Raw genomic sequence first — 15,983 nt, 5'->3', positions numbered from 1 at the left:
AGGTGTAAGATAATGGATTATCATATCCACCTTGGAACTCTACTGAACAGTTTGTAGTCCAGAGCTGATCTTTGAGTGGTGTTTATCAGCTCAATGGCATCATTATGAACCAGGTAGAATTGTTGTTGTGGGGCCCCATCTTTTGTCTGGAGACTTCAGAGATCACAGATAGGAAAATTCATTGTTTTCTGTGGATAACTTAAACATTATTAATATCAAAATGGAAAGTTTAAATTTTAGGATAGCACTATATCCAAAGAAAGTTTCTAAAGAGTCAAGAATAAGTATGGGGAAAAATAGAATTTTGAGAACAATAGTCCCTAGATTTTTGGTTTTCTTCTGTTCTACACCAGGTGGCTAATTATAGTTTTCCTTGGTTATAATAAAAGGTAAATTAGATATAAAATTTAGACTCACAAAAATAGGATAGATGATGGTGTTTTCTTTAATTTTACCAAATACAAATAGACTAGATATTGTAACTGTAATTCTTGCTTAATAACTGTTTTGTTATATGTAATTTTACTATGTTAAAATGAAAACCTTCCTTTTTTGATTAGATAGAAAAGGGGAAGGCTGTGGAATGATATTTCTGTATGCTGTGAATATATGTTACTACCACTGGTTAATAAAGAAGCTGTTTTGGCCTATGGCAAGACAGGTTATAGCCAGGTGGGAAATCCAAGCAGAGAGACAGGGAGAAGAAGGGCGGAGTCAGGGAAGACACCACCCGGCTGCTCAAGGAGCAAGATGCCAGCAGACCGGTAAAGCCATGGCCATGTGGCAAAATATAGATTAGTAGAAATGGGTTAATTTAAGATGTCAGAGCTAGCTAGCAATAAGCCTGAGCCATAGACCAGTTTGTAATTAATATAAGCCTCTGTGTGTTTATTTGGGACCAAGTGGCTGTAGGATATAGGAAAACTTCTGGCTACAACAGGAAGCGTCTCTACCTTGATGTTCTGAAAAAAGTATGTGGTAGCTCTGGAGAGGAAAACACTTTGACCATTGATTCTATTTTTTTTTGGTTTCTGGAAAGATCCTGAAAAGACCTGTCAAGATTGGCAATGGGTCTCTAAGGAAACATGGCAGGCAGATGTTATTTGCAGGCTGTGCCAATGATCCTTTGAACACCTTCATGACCAGAAGAGCAAGGGAAGGAGGGAGATGCTCCCACTTGCCAGTGCCTTATAAAAGACCCCATGTGACACTAGGTATATTTTCTAAATGTTCACTTTTAAAAATATGCATTATTTTTATATTATATATATATGTGTGTATTGCTGCACATCATACAAACAACTATAGTGCTATGACCTTTAAGATCTGAAAAGGAGGGAAGGAAACTCCAATGTCCTTTGCCATCTTGAGAGACTGTTTTGTAATCTTGCAAACAAATTTGATTCCAGAGCCAGGATTACACAAGGACACAGCACTGGGGCCAAAGGTTGGCTTTGGAAATAATCTCAGGAGAAGCTAGATTTTTTTCTGGGATAAAATTATTATTATTTTTAATTTGCAAAGTAGAATTTGAAACATTTCAAAGTACTTCCATTTTCAATCATGTGGCTGCCTCTATTGAAGTAAAATTTCACTTGAAATGAATATGGGCCTGACTTGGGAATTGCTTTCCAATCTAAAAGAGGTTAGATAAACGTCTCTCCTAGACTCAGTTCTTACTTGAAGAGAAACAAGCAATGACTTTCAAAATCCTCACTGTGTTATGGAGTGGCAAGGAGAAATAAATTTCCTTTAATGTGACCTCTCACGCTAATAACCCAGGTGCAGGCCAGACTGAACTAAAGTCAGTTTTTAGTATATCAATTGTTCCGTCTCAAAACAAGGGTATCCACTAAAAATTGGGTCAAAACATGAACTTTATCTCTTGTTGTTAGTCAGTATGCCAGAAACATCTGCTGGAGGAAGGACGTCTTCGTACACACTCAAGCCTCATTACTTAGTTGCCAGGGAAAGCCAGACTTTCCTAAGTTTTCATTTTAATCCATGGAGAGTTAATGCTTACAAGTAAATCAGTTAGTTCTCAGTCTTTTGTTTTCTGCTGCTCACAATGGGAAGCTCCATGGCTGGGACTCTGGGCTGTGTTTCAGAAGTGGAGGAATCTGACTTAGACATGCAGTCCAGAAGCAAAGCAAGGAAAACAGCACTTGGTTGTAGCGGAGCTGAAACTCAGTATGGATTTCCAGGGAATGAGGCTGGGCTGCGGCAGTGCCTATGGTGGTGAACAACAGGTCAGGCACAGTGGCTTTTGACCAGAGCACTTTTTTCCCCATTCAGATTGAAAATGACATCCTTTTGTTCTGATAAACGGACATTTCCTTCTTTTTTGTTTCTGGAGTTGATCCCAGCACTATGTGTGCCAGGCAGATTCTCTACTAATGATCTATCTCCACAGCAGACATTTCCATCTTGATGGGCTCCCTAAGGGGTACCCACACATATCCTGCAGAGCAAAGGGGACTGAAAGCTATTTTCACAGTTCATCTCGAGAGATTCCATGTCTTCCCTTGGGTGGAACTTCCCTTATAGTACATGTTAGGGTAATCTGGGGCACATTGGCTTCTGTTCTGGTCAGGAGCCTGTGGCCCACAGTCTCCCCAATAGGAAGGACTTGTTCAGTTGTATCCACAGTCTTAGAGTTGCTTAAAACTTTCTCCAATAATGTCTAGCTTAAAGTTTTTTCACTGTTTACTTTTCAGTTTTGTGTGTGTGTGTGTGTGTGAGAGAGAGAGAGAGAGAGAGAGAGAGAGAGAGAGAGAGAGAGAGAGACAGAGAGAGAGAGAGACAGAGAGACAGAGAGACAGAGATAGACAGAGAGAGGGGGAGAGGGAGAGGGAGAGGGAGAGGGAGAGGAGAGACTTGGGAAGAGGTTTAGAGGTATGCTGTGGTGAAGGATCTTGTATTCGGAGCCTTGGTGTTAGGTAGAGAGGTGCTCCTGTATGGAAGCATAGTCCCTGATGACCATTCTAGCCCTTGTCCTTTATGAAGATGTGAGCCCAAGTTGTTCTGAGACATTAAGCTCAAAACTGTGTCCTTTGAGTAAAAGGTGAATATTTTTCAATAATAATATTATAGTGCCTTACTTAGTAGATGATCTAGAGACTTTTGGTCATCAGCTGATTGGCTTTACTCTAAAGATGTCCCAATTGCCACCAAACCTTCATGGTTTCTGAATCTTCCTATGGCTCACATTGGGGAGGCTCTGCCCCATGTTCTTGTGATGTGGAATGGCCGTGCTACCAATTGGTGTTTATATTCTGATCCTATGGGATATGCCTACTTACTTCATAGGTCACCCTTGATTCCCTTTCTCTTCATGATGCTACCAAAACAGCTATCCCCAAAGCAACCAATTACGGTGCTTGCTTGTCTACAGCACATATATAGAAAGGAGAAAAATCTGCCCATTTTGCAGGGTTTTTATTACATTATTTCAATATTATTATTATTTTTTGGTGAGTTCTCTTTTTTTCTCTTCAGTGGATTGTGTGATGTTTAAAAGAGGAAACTAATGGATGCGTTTGATTGTTGTATCCACAGCCCTGGAAAGGGGAAGGGGGATGGTACTACCTAGAATGAGAAGTTGTTTTAAGTTGAATTTTCTAGTATCTAGTTGCTATGGCTCTCCTGGGCAAATGGACGAACACTGAATAAAGAAAATGAACCAATAAATCAGTATTAACGTTTTCCTCTTTGTGGCTCAGAATCAATCATAAAATCATGGCTGGATCCCAATTTTTGGTACTAATCGAAATGACAACCTTGGCTGCTAGACTCATTCCTTGACATACTGGCCTTTAGAGGACAGAGATAAAGTATGGAAAGATGGAATGCTGTGTTTTTCCACCAGAGATGCTGCTGTCTTTGTTCTTGTCCTATTTCCCCTTTAAAGAGGCCATCAAGGCCCCTGGTCCAGGACCACGTGCTAATGTTACATACTCACCCCTGTGCTGCTTACAGCACAGACAAACATGCCCTGCCCACCCTCCACAGGGTCCAAGCCCCCAGCCCCGTAGCTCAGAGTGTCCCATCCGCCTGCCCTGCCCACCCTCCACAGGGTCCAAGCCCCCAGCCCCGTAGCTCAGAGTTTAAGTGTCCCACCCACCCCGAGACTTCGTGTGTAAACAGGGTCAGGCTTCCAGGGAGACTGCTGCCAGCAACACTGGCTGTCTAACTGGCAAGGCCCAACGCAACATAAAAATACAAATCCCGTGTTAAAACTAGTAAGAGTTTCAGGACAGAGCCATTAAAGTAAGTGCAGCATCTCTTTTAAGGGATACTGCACAGGTCTGTGCCCACCAGCACTGACCCACAACCAGTTGTCTTCTGGAAAGGCTATGCTGGAAGATGTGTTTGGAGACACAGCTTCTGTGGGTCAGGGGCAGGAAGAGCTTGCTCCGTGCTTTTTCTTCCCTTTCTGGTCTTCTCTGGTGATGCTGTCTCGCATGTTGTCTCCCACAGTCTCAGGTCTCTGCTCACAGCTTCAGTTCTATCTTCCTGTCTTTACCTGCTCTCCTTCCACTTGGAAGTCCAGCTCTCCATGCTCCAGCTCTGCATCATTCCTGAAACATCTCTGAGGATGGCTTAAATCTCCTTTATCTGTTGACTCTTGACTTCAGTTCCATCACCTTTTTCCACCTTTACCTCCATCACTCCGGTCCTAGCCTCCCAGGGCTCTTCCCTATGTTACTACAGTGTACAGCCTATGGACCACTCTCTATGCCTCTGTCTCTCTCTGCGCACCCTCCAGCCTGCTCTCGAAGAGTGGAGCATGTCTCTTTCCTCTCAAAACCCTCCAAGGTTCCCATCTCACTCATCTCATCTTACTTTTGAGTTTGCTAATCTGCTCTCCTCTTTTCTTTGTCCCAGACACTCTGGACTCTGCCTTTCCTAGGCAATGTCAACGGTATTTGCATGAAGGAGTGTACTTTCTGTTCACTGAATGTTGACAGCTCTTCCCTCAGATAACCATATGGCTCACTGCTGCTCAGGCTTCATGTCTTCAAACACCTGCTCTCCCTTCCCTGCACCAAATGCTGCTCCACATTTTATTTTCTTTCCTTATCACACATCATCATCTGCTGTACAATATATTGTACTCATGTATTTATTTATTGCTTGGATCTCCTTCCTAGAAAAACCCCAGGAAGGCAGGGATTTCTGCTTGCTTGTTTCCTCCCAAGTACCCTAGTACCTAGCCAGCATGCCCAACCTTTTGACATATCAACATAACATTGTTATCTACAAAGTTCATGCTCGAGAACTGTGGAATTGACTTACAAGGAAAAAACTTTCAAAACATGTATAATGTTTTAGCTAAGTTTATGATTTAATGTGGGGACATACTCATAACTCTCTTGTGCCACAAGCAAGTGCACAGGGCTCACAGGGCACAGGCTGGGCACTCCTGGGAAGGCCTATCATAGCTGGTTCTCACTCAGTGTTGGAAGAGGGTGAGTCTTTGCCAGAATTGGGCTTTATTGATTATTTTTGGCTGTATTTTTCTGCTGTCTGGCCTTGGCCTGCTTGGACATCACTTCTTGAAAACACACACACACACACACACACACACACATACACACAGATGTGAGTGCTCACACACACTCACATGCACACACACATACACATGTGTGCACACACACTTATTTCTCATTCATTAATTTGGACGTGTATGAGGAACTGTAGATAAAAGAGAGACTGATCCCTGACCTTATGTTATTTATTTATTTAATTTTTCATTTTACATACCAATCACAGATGCCCCTCTCTTCTCTCATGCCCCTCAGCCTTCCCCCTGACAACCCCCTCCCCCGTTCCTTTCTCCGACAAGGTAAGGCTTCCCATGGGGAGTCAGCAGAGCCTGGTACATTTAGTTGAGTCAAGTCCAACAACCCCCCTCCGCATCAACACTGTGCAATGTGTCCCACCATAGGTAGTGGGCTCCACAAAGCCAGTTTATGCACCAGGGATGGATCCTGATCTTATTGCCAGGGGTCCCTTAAGCAGATCAAGCTATACAACTTTCTTGCTTATGCAGAGGGCTTAGTCTAGTCCCATGGAGGCTCCACAGTTGTTGGTCTAAAGTTGAACTAAGAGGTGAGTGACCTTATGTTATTTATATGCTATGAGAAATGAGTAGGAGTGAGTGAGAGAGAGAGAGAGAGAGAGAGAGAGAGAGAGAGAGAGAGAGAGAGAGAGAAATAGAGATGAGTGAAGAGGATATTTCTTATGACTGTGGTAAGGGCACATGAGGTTCCATCTTAGAAGGCCTCTTTGAGAAGGTGACATTTCAGAGGAACCCACATGAATAATGAGCCAGGGGGGACCTTCCAGTTAAGGAGTCAAGGGAGGGAAGCTGCTGCAGGTCGAGTGTGTCAAGGTGGTGGTGAGCCTGGGAAGACAAGGTGATGGCTGCCTTGCAAGGCAGGTAAGCAGTTAGGATTCTTGTATAGGATCCTCTGTCTGTGGTGAGCATAAGCACATACTGGCTTTCAGGGCTTAGCATTTGAAGACTCTGATGTTCTTTTGAAGCATAAATCATGAGCTTTTGAGTCAAATATTCCTGGATCTAAATTCCGTTTGCCAAGGACAAGACTTTGGTTTGGTTTGGTGAGAGGCATTCACACAAACAGTGCTTACTGTTTCTTCCTGGACAAGATGTTACAGACATTTTGTCCTTTGGAGATTCACCTGCCCATGTACCAGATGAGAGATCTGTTGATGTTGTGGGGGGTAAGGATGGGGGCCCCTTGCCATGCTATGGGTTAATTCCTCATTGCTGCATTAGGGGAGACCAGGGAAATCTTGGGGGACAAGTTTGAGGCAGTAGTTTGTTAGCAACCATACAGAAATATTACAGCATTTTAACTGGGAATCATCAGAGAAGGAGCCCAGTGAAGAAGATATGACATGGTATAAATGCCGACCCTTCCTACCAGGTGCCCATTGTCCTGTGGATGGGAAGGGCAACAAAGAACACTTGACTTATGTGGTCTTACTGATTTGTGTGTATTCCTAGTCAGGAAGCATATAGTCAAGAGAATCGACTCAAAGTAGGTCTCTGTGTTCAAGTGGAGGCTGTTTCATCTACTTAGAATATAGTCTTGGCTAAGTCACTGGTGCTCTCTGGGTCTGTCTCACCTGGGAAGAGACCTAATAATAAGCAGGAGAGGATGCCACATCCCTAGGGTTGGTGTGAGCACTGAGAGTGTTCTTGTCGCTAGTGATTAAACATCTCAGGAACATGCCTAAGTTTGGGCATGCTTTGTGCTGCTAGTGTCTGGGACCAATGATACCTAAAGAACAAAGTTGTTGTGACTGTAAAGTCTAAGATGAAGAGGCTGACATCAAGTGAGAGACTTCATGCTGCTTCATCCCATGGCAGAAGGTGGAGGGCCAGATCACACGAGAGAGCAGAAGAATGGGCCTGAACCCAAATTTACGACAAGTCCATTTTCGCCAATGAATCCATTCCCAAGTTAATGACACCGATCCACTGTGAACAAAGGCCCTGCGACACAAACACCACTGCTGCACGTGGTGGACTTTATCTGTAATTCTACTCTTCAGAGGTTGAGGCAGGAGGGTTGCTGTAAGTTAGAGGCTAGCCTAGGATACATGGTGAGTTTGAGGCCAGTCCAGGTTACATAGCAAGTACCAGGCTAGCTTTGGCTATGTATGACATAGTCCCCATCTCAAAGGAGTATCAGTTCTCAACATCTCTGAACTTTCACTGTAGTATATGAACTTTGGCATTCTAAGTTTCATCCATTTTCAATCAACTGGGCCCTTCGATATAGTACTTTCTCCAGTCCAAAATAACAGAAAATGAAAATGTGAAAAATGAAGAGGTAAAAGTGCATATTCCAGTTGCTGAGAATTCCAGATCAGTGCTATGACCTGGACAGTCTTACTAAAGTGGTAATTCTAAATTCAAAGCCAAAAAAAGTAAAACACTCAAGATGAGAACCAGAAGCATAAAATCAAAAGCTGCACACCAGGCTAGCCCCTGTTCTCTTGCTATCTCTCAAATGTTGGGATACAGGCATGTGACACCAGACCACACTCAGGCCAGGTTTCTATTCTTGTTGTTATTGGGTTTTGGTTTTGGTTTTGTAAGGTAGGGGGTCTTGTAGCCCAGGTTAGCCTCTAACTTACCACCTTGAACTCTTATTTCCACTTCCCAAGTGCTAGAGACATGTGCCACCACACCTGTCTTGAGAGAATAAGCCTTCTAATTTATAATTACCGCCTGTGCTTGGCAAACATGACTCAGCTATATTTCTTCTTACCAGTATGTTATTGCTATTGAGGTATATTCTTAATATAATAGAATACAAAAATGTTAATTTTACAGTTCCATAGTACTGATACACGGACCAATGGGATCAAATAAAAGATAAGTAGGCTCATGTATACGACCAACTGAGTTTTGACAATAATACTGAGGCAGTTCAACAGGAAAAATTAATTCAAGAACTGATGCTGGAACAAAATAATACACTTAAAATTTAAAGATGGGTTATAGCCCTAGGAGTTAAAATATAGACTATAAAGAGTTTAGAAGAAAAAATTCCTGATCAAAAATCAAATGAATTGTACCTCATCAAAAATTTTAATTTACTTATCAAAGGACACTATTAAGACATTCAGAGGGGAAGGAGGCTTTTTAGAGATCCAAAGTATGTGCTGGGAAGATGGCTCATCAGGTAAAGGCACTTGTGGCCAAGCCTGATGACCTGAGTTAGGTCCCTGAGACTCATGGGGTGGAGGAGACTGCTACGTTAATCTCTGAGCTCCACACAGGCGTCCCCTTCCACACTAAATAAATAAGTATACTGCTACTATGTTTCAATCATCTCTGTCAGATCTAAAACTCCTGCTCCTAAGCCCACTGTGAGCTGCAAATCCAGGCACCTTGTCCTCCAGTTTCCCTCAATGCCTGTTTAGCAGAGGGCAGCCATTTTTCTCATCTTTTTGCCTTTGGAGGTTAGAAGATGGAAACACAGTAGAAAATAAGTGGCCATTTTCCTGGACTTCCTAAAGCCCATGTTTGACTTTCTCCTGGTGGTAAAAGGTAATGCTTAGAAATCCCGATTCACACTATTACCTGCTCTAACTCCATAGAGTGTTTCATCACCCTATGGGGATGAAATGACTCCTACAGACAGACCAAAAACATTTTACTCTTTGCAGTGCTGGGTCTTGAGCCCAGGACCTCACACATTGCAGGCAAGGCTTCTACTAGTGAGTTATAGCCTCAGCTTCCTTAAAATCATTATTTTTATTAAATATGCTCCATAAAATCTCTGTCTCTGGAAGGAATGTGCACATTTACTTTTGAATGTGTTTTTAAAATTATTCTGAACATGAAATAATTTTTTATTGTCCCAGTTTTCCTACATACAGCATAAAAAAGTTGTGTAAGCTCTATGTTCTAGAGGTTCTTCAACCTTCCCCAAACAGAGCCATCATCTGGGGACCAAGTACTCAAACACATGCCAGTAAGGATGACTGTACCAATTACTTTTCTATTGCTGTGGTAAAACACCATAAAACACCATGACCAAGGCTAATGGAGGTTATGTGAGCCAAGAACGTGAGATGTAGATGTTCAAGGTCATCCGTGGCTGCATAGCATGTTTGAAGCTAGCCTGGGATACAAGAAGCCTTTTCTCACAAAAATGAAAAAATGAAAAATAAAAGGAAGGAACAGGGTAAATCAGCAAGGGGAGTTTCCACCCAGAGAGCAGACCAGGGGCATGGGCATCCTTTTCACTGGGTACGCAGAGAGTAGGCTGGAAGAGGAAGGGGTGGGTCAGGAGGAAGGATAGTTAGTGCTGAAGGGAGGTGGGGACCTGAGAAAACCCCTGGGCAAAGCATCTTACTCACTTGCGCAGCTGGGCCGGCTGTCTTGGTGTTTAGCAACAGTTCGGGTGCTGCTGCCTCCTGCTGGTGGTCAGGTGGCCTCCTCTGAGGGGTAAGGATGGAAGGTGGGGAGCCAGTTCTGTGTGTGAACACCAAGAGGCCAATGTGAATGTGTTCCTCCATGCAGTAGCCACTCACGTTTCCTAAGGAAATTAAAAAAAAAATCTTCAAACTGAAAATCTGTTCTCAGGTCAATGAGGGAGGTGATAGCTAATATGTTTCTAACTTCCTCGTCGATTATCCATTGTGTGATGAGGACTGTATGTGGAAACACTGCAGATAAAGGTGTCTCAATTAAGACTTTAATTTAGATTTAATAAGAGTTATTATATGCTAATAAAAGATCAATTAGCAGTTAAATAGCCATTGATCCAGGTACAATAAGTACGTCAGAGAGACATCAAGTTGTCATTGAAGAGCTGGAGATTACATGGGCAACATGTGAGCAATTAGATTCTCAATATATTCAGGATATAATGAATGTCAATGCATTTAATTGCTATTTAACAAGGAAGCCTAATGTAAAGTCTCATGCCTATTAACTCACATACCTGTTCGCAGTTCTTCAATAGGCTCGTTTATCCATCGATGCGTTCGACAAATGATTAAGCACGCACCAGCTAAAGTGAGAGGAACATCAGTATTAATGACAGCCCTACCTTCAAAGAACTTAGAATTTAGTAGTGAAATAGAATTCACCGAAATAGAAAAGACAGAAGGAAAGGTAGAAAGGAGAATGTATTTTCCATATGTTTTCTGATGAGCTTTCAGCTGGTGTCATTGTTAACTGAAAACTCTCTCACAGTGAAAGCAACTTTGTATTGTTGGGAACCGTGATAAAGGGGATATTTGTTACTACATCAAAATACAGCAAATCTCACTGATAAAGCCAATAAAAGAGCAATTGGGAAAGTTGCTCTGGGTGTGTGTTCTGGTGGTGTAATGGGAGACGCTAACCCTCTCATTCCTCTTCCTGGGTGATGAGAGGGGAAAGTGATAGACAGCAGCTTTGGTCTATGAGCTGAGATCTTTCCAGGAATCTCAAGACCATATTAATTGTCAAAAGGCATTCTGTGTCTCATTAACTCCTTCTTGGTGAAAGCTGGAGCTGCTATAGGACTCAGTGGTCAGACAAGTGTCAGGTCCTGTTTTATGTGCTATGACCTAACAGGCCCCAAACCCACACTCGGTAAGTCTCCCACGAGCATTAGCCTTGGTGAGTATTTGACACGGGGAATTAAATGGACCGTGTTCCATCTTCAAGTCAATCAGAAACTGGGAGAAGAGATGTACTACAGACTGTGTGTGTGTGTGTGTGTGTGTGTGTGTGTGTGTGTGTGTAGGACGAACATGAATGTGAATCTAGAAGATTCTTCTGGCTGTCTGTTGATGTGAGAAATGGAATCCCAGAAGCTTGGAAATCAGGGCACATGTGGAGATGGAGCTTAAATTGCAATTGTAAAAGAAATAAATAAGTCAAAGAAAAACAATCTGCTTGAAAACTTAAAAAAAAGTACATAAAATACTTTGAAGATGGACTACAATTGTTTCAAAACCGTACAGTTTTTGTGCACAAAGTCAAAACATTCGCTTTGAAAACTCCCTTTAATCTTGGAGACTGTGTTCAGACAGCTCTGGGGGTTGGGTTCCCTTCTAAGCAGGAGGTACTTATTGTGTGAACACTCACTATGTGGGGCTGTGGGGACAGGCAGGGCACAGCTATGCTTGTGGAGGGAGGTGCAGAGGAAGTGCGGAGGTACATGGACAAAGGATGGAGCATGTAGGGACAGCTCAGCACTGACCTAGACCACGGTTGTGAGCGGGGTAGGCCTCGGTCAGCTCCAAATCTTACTATATCACACGTGTAAACTGGTAAAGGCCTTGGCCAGAGTAACTACTTTGCCTCTCCACCTTCAGGAGTTTGAAGAAAAATGAAAAGTAGAGGCAGGGCGAAAGTAACTTGGTGTTTGCTTCCCTCCTCAGGCGTTCCCTTCCCCTCGAAGAGTCTGGATGGGAGCAAGCACGACATCACTGAATAAGCTAATCCTGACCATAGGATGCAAGAGGAGCTTCCATTACCGCCCCATCACACAAACCACGGGCTTAAACAGAGCAAAACAGCGATTTGAATAGCAAGCACTTAAAAAGCATCCCTTGTTCTCCACCTCCACATCCAACAGCCCTCCCCAGAGCAGACACGGCATTCTGAGAGGAATGGAAATATCCCTCCTAAGCACACGAAGCACAACAAAAGCCAAGTTAAGAAGGTTAGCGACTTAGTTGTCTCAGCAACATGCCATCAAGTTGAGATGAGTAGGGAACTCTGATAACAGGAGGGAGAGGGAAACATCAAAAGCCACAAAGAGGAACAAGCCGGGGTGCCTAACAGAGCAAAGCCCCTTTCTCTCGCTGTTTCATTAAGAGAAACTTAACTTTTAAACAGCACTCCAGAAAGCCGCGGCGGAATCTGCTTCAGTGTAACCTGCGTCCTCGGCGTGTGTTAAGAAATTGTGTTATCAGCATTTCCTGTGTGGCACCCTGTTCAAAAGCAAAACTGTTAGGGATGTCCGTATAATTCCACGGAGAAACAAAAATAGCGTCATGTTAAAATGGGACCTGATGTTTCAAAAACATTCTTATCGGAAATTAGTGGCAAGGGATAAATACATTGAAATGACCAGATGTACATTACTTTGCTTATCCGAGCTAAAACTCATCATAATATTGTAGCACAAAATGAGACAAATGGACATTCTAGGGCCTGATTTTCTCTGCTCTCATAATGTTCAGGAAGTTGCTGACGCTTGGTTTATAGGAGAGAAGTTTTTGATAGTGGAAATGCAAAGTCTGGATTCTCAGTCAGGGTTGCAAATTTGCTCCAAAACCTGGAAGCAGGGTAGTAAAGAGGTAAAGGCCGGACAGGGGAAGAGGCAGGGAGGCTGAAGGGGACCAGCAAATTTATCACTCATCAAGTTAAGAGAAAAGAAATAGGGATTTATTTACTTTTCTTTTATGTGTATGTGTTTTTTGCCTGCATATATGTCTATGTACATGTATGTGCCTGGTGCTTTCAGAGTCAGAAGAGGGCATTGGATCCCTTAGAACTGGAGTGACAGACAGTTGTGAGCCGTCCCATGTGCATGCTGGTAGCTGAACTTGGGTCTTCTGCAAGGGTAGCAGGTACTCTAAATGGCTGAGCCATCTCTTCAGCTCCCTAGGAAATGTTTTTTATGCTGAGTCAAAAACCTACCTCCAGCTCTTTCCAAATTCCACACTTGCAGCCGTGCAGAATGAGTTGGTTTTGTTTTTCCCCAAGGCCTTTCTTCTTCTGTGACAGCACTTCCTCACCTGACCTTCTCCTCTCCTGCTAGAGATGCTTAAAATACAGCCTCTAATCAGCCCCAGGGGACTCATCTGGGAAGTCATTAGAGTGTCAGACCCTCTGACCCCTCCTTGGGTATGTCCTAGCAAGCTGTACTGCTGCAGGCCTCCTCAACATTCTGAGAAATCTCCAATTTGAGAACAGATCTAGGCTAAGAATCCCATGTCCTTTCAGCCCTCCTATTGCCATTCACTGGTTCACTCACACGCTCATCCATTTATCCATTTAGTCAACTATTTGCAGGCCCATAACACTGTAGACTGGGACTAGGGATCAAGACAGGAAAGGCACAGCCTGTGCACTTGGACAGCACATGGTTTGGAGTCCCCTGCAACCTCTGGTTGCCTGCTGGGTTATACTTTGGTTAACATGACACCAGCATCTTTAAAGCAAGCAGCAATTTAGTAAATGCTCATGTATTTGGCCTTGCTGTCTTGGGTGCTGCCTCTGCCTCGTGGGAGCCCAGTTTTGCATGCTCTCCTTGAAGGTGCATGATGAAGAGTGCCCCAGCTGGCCTCACTGTACCAGCACACTTGAATATCAGAGGACCTCCCCTTTGAATGCAGCTCCATGAATTAGTACAAATGAGACCAGCAAAGAGCTGCTAGCCAGCCCACTGAGTTGAGAAAAATAAGTAAGTATCGGTACTATAGCCATTCGGCTCTTCCTGGCTTATTGGGCTACAATAGATACCTGATGCCAGGAGGGGACTAAAAGGTACTTTTGGGAGGAGGATGATCTGTATTCCAGGGACCATAGGGAGAAGTTAAGCCTATGCAATCCTTTGCTTGGAAAGCTGGACCAGCTGATGAAATGGTCTCATTGTCTATCCATTTCACATAAGAATATTTCTGTGTTCACATAAGAATATTGAATGAGAAACGTCCTGGATAGGCTCATGTAGTTGAATACCTGACAGGTTGATTGTATTTAGACACCTAGGGGATTAGTAACACAAACTCCTGAGTGTGTCTATGAGGGCATTTGCAGCGATGATCACCACATAGGTAGCAACTGAAGGAGAAAGATGTGCCCTGCATGTGAGGACACCATTGATTGATGAGCAGAAATTTGAATTAGGTTCAGTAGGCAACGTTTTAAACCATCTCTTCTGGGCTCACACAGTGGCTGTTGTCATGGGATAGCTCTCCTGAGCCCGGTAACTTAAGGTCTGGGGACACAGTGGTCCTGTCTGTCTCTGCCCCACATGACCTCTCATTCTCCTCTGTTGGCCTTGGCTTCTTTACATGGTAGTGTCAGAGTAAAATACAAACAGGGGCTGGAAATATATTTCAGGAATAGATCACACGCCTGTTGTATATGAGGTACTAACCTCCAGTACTCCATGGGGACAAGGAACAGAGCACATGTCTATGGTGTATGAGTACTCCAAGGGAAGAAAACTATGGAAAGAAACAATTACAAAGAGAATAACTATTTTATAAATTCTACTGTCTAGTAGTCTAATAATTCCAAGCAGAAATCATTTTAGGTGGCTTATTTTATGTGTGTTTATGTGCATGGGTACACATGCATGCCCTTCCTCAGGAGTGATCCACATTGATTTTTTTTTTGAGACAGGTTTTCTCACCAGGACCTGGGGCTTGCAGATTAGATTAGACTTGCTAGCCAGTGAGTCTCAGGAATCCACCTGTCCACGTTGTCCTCGCCCTGGGATTGCAGAAGAGCACCCCACTATACCCAGCTTTTTATGTGGGTGCTGGGGTTCAAACTCAGGTCCTCATGCTTGTGGGGCAAGCACTTTACTGACCGAGGTATTAATAGCTCCACACCTCCCCAGGTAGCTCTTTAAGTACGCAAATGGAATGAAAAATGCAGAGTAATTTTATGAAAATTGGGTCTTACTCTACACTTTCAGAAAAATAAAAAAAGCCCTAAACTGAATTTTTCTTGAAGAATAGAAGGAAAAGACACTAAAGAAAAAAACCAAAGGAATTATGGAACTTCAGATAATGTGTTTTTACTGAAGAGATATTAGATCCTAAAAGTTCTCCCTAAGGTTACAAAAAAGATTATAAAAAATTAAGAAAGCTAGAGTTTTTTTTTTTAAGATCCACATTTAATTTTAGACATATTGATCGACTCTCTGTGGTGAAAGATAAGGAAATTAAAACTTTTAATCTTCCTCTCACCTCATTTCCCACTCTCCTCATCTTTTGAGTTTTCAGCAATGTCTAAAGGAGCCATAGTATAAATTATTTCTATTCGATAGTTATAATTCTATAATTACCTTGGTTTAGTCTCATATCTATCATTAAATGAATTTGCTACCCCTAACTATCCTTGGACGGTAGTTTCTGTCTTTCTGAATCATCTTTTTAACATGACGATTCGGCTTCAGTCTTCTGGATTTTCTTGCACAATCTTTTCCGAGATGATTTCACTGGCTTCCTCTCGTTCCCACAGCCTGCAGCTTTCTGTTGCTTGGCTCCAAGTTGTGCTATCTGGATATAGAAGTTTAGAGTGCCAATTCTTTCCTCACAAGACTTCTGGTCTTTGAAATTTGCCCCGTGACCTGTCATAATTCCTCTGTCCATTCTTGATTTTATAGGTTTTACAGGGAGAGCCTGAGACACTTTAAGCTCCATGAGTTTAGTATTGAAAAGTTTGTTATCTTTATATATCTGACATTTAT

At 42.8% G+C, this 15,983-nt stretch overlaps 1 long non-coding RNA gene across 1 annotated transcript; it reads left to right on the top strand.

Annotated features, from left to right (window-relative positions):
• The first annotated feature begins 339 nt into the window (after nucleotides 1-339).
• Nucleotides 340-12,627, top strand: LOC131914465 (uncharacterized). The gene is made up of 2 exons (XR_009380144.1): nucleotides 340-389; nucleotides 11,929-12,627. It is a non-coding gene; the product is annotated as an uncharacterized LOC131914465 (long non-coding RNA).
• Nucleotides 12,628-15,983: the final 3,356 nt, after the last annotated feature.

Source organism: Peromyscus eremicus, chromosome 7 (assembly GCF_949786415.1).
Source record: "Peromyscus eremicus chromosome 7, PerEre_H2_v1, whole genome shotgun sequence".
Taxonomy (NCBI): Eukaryota; Metazoa; Chordata; class Mammalia; order Rodentia; family Cricetidae; genus Peromyscus; species Peromyscus eremicus.
This window is presented reverse-complemented; position numbering and strand designations above follow the sequence as displayed.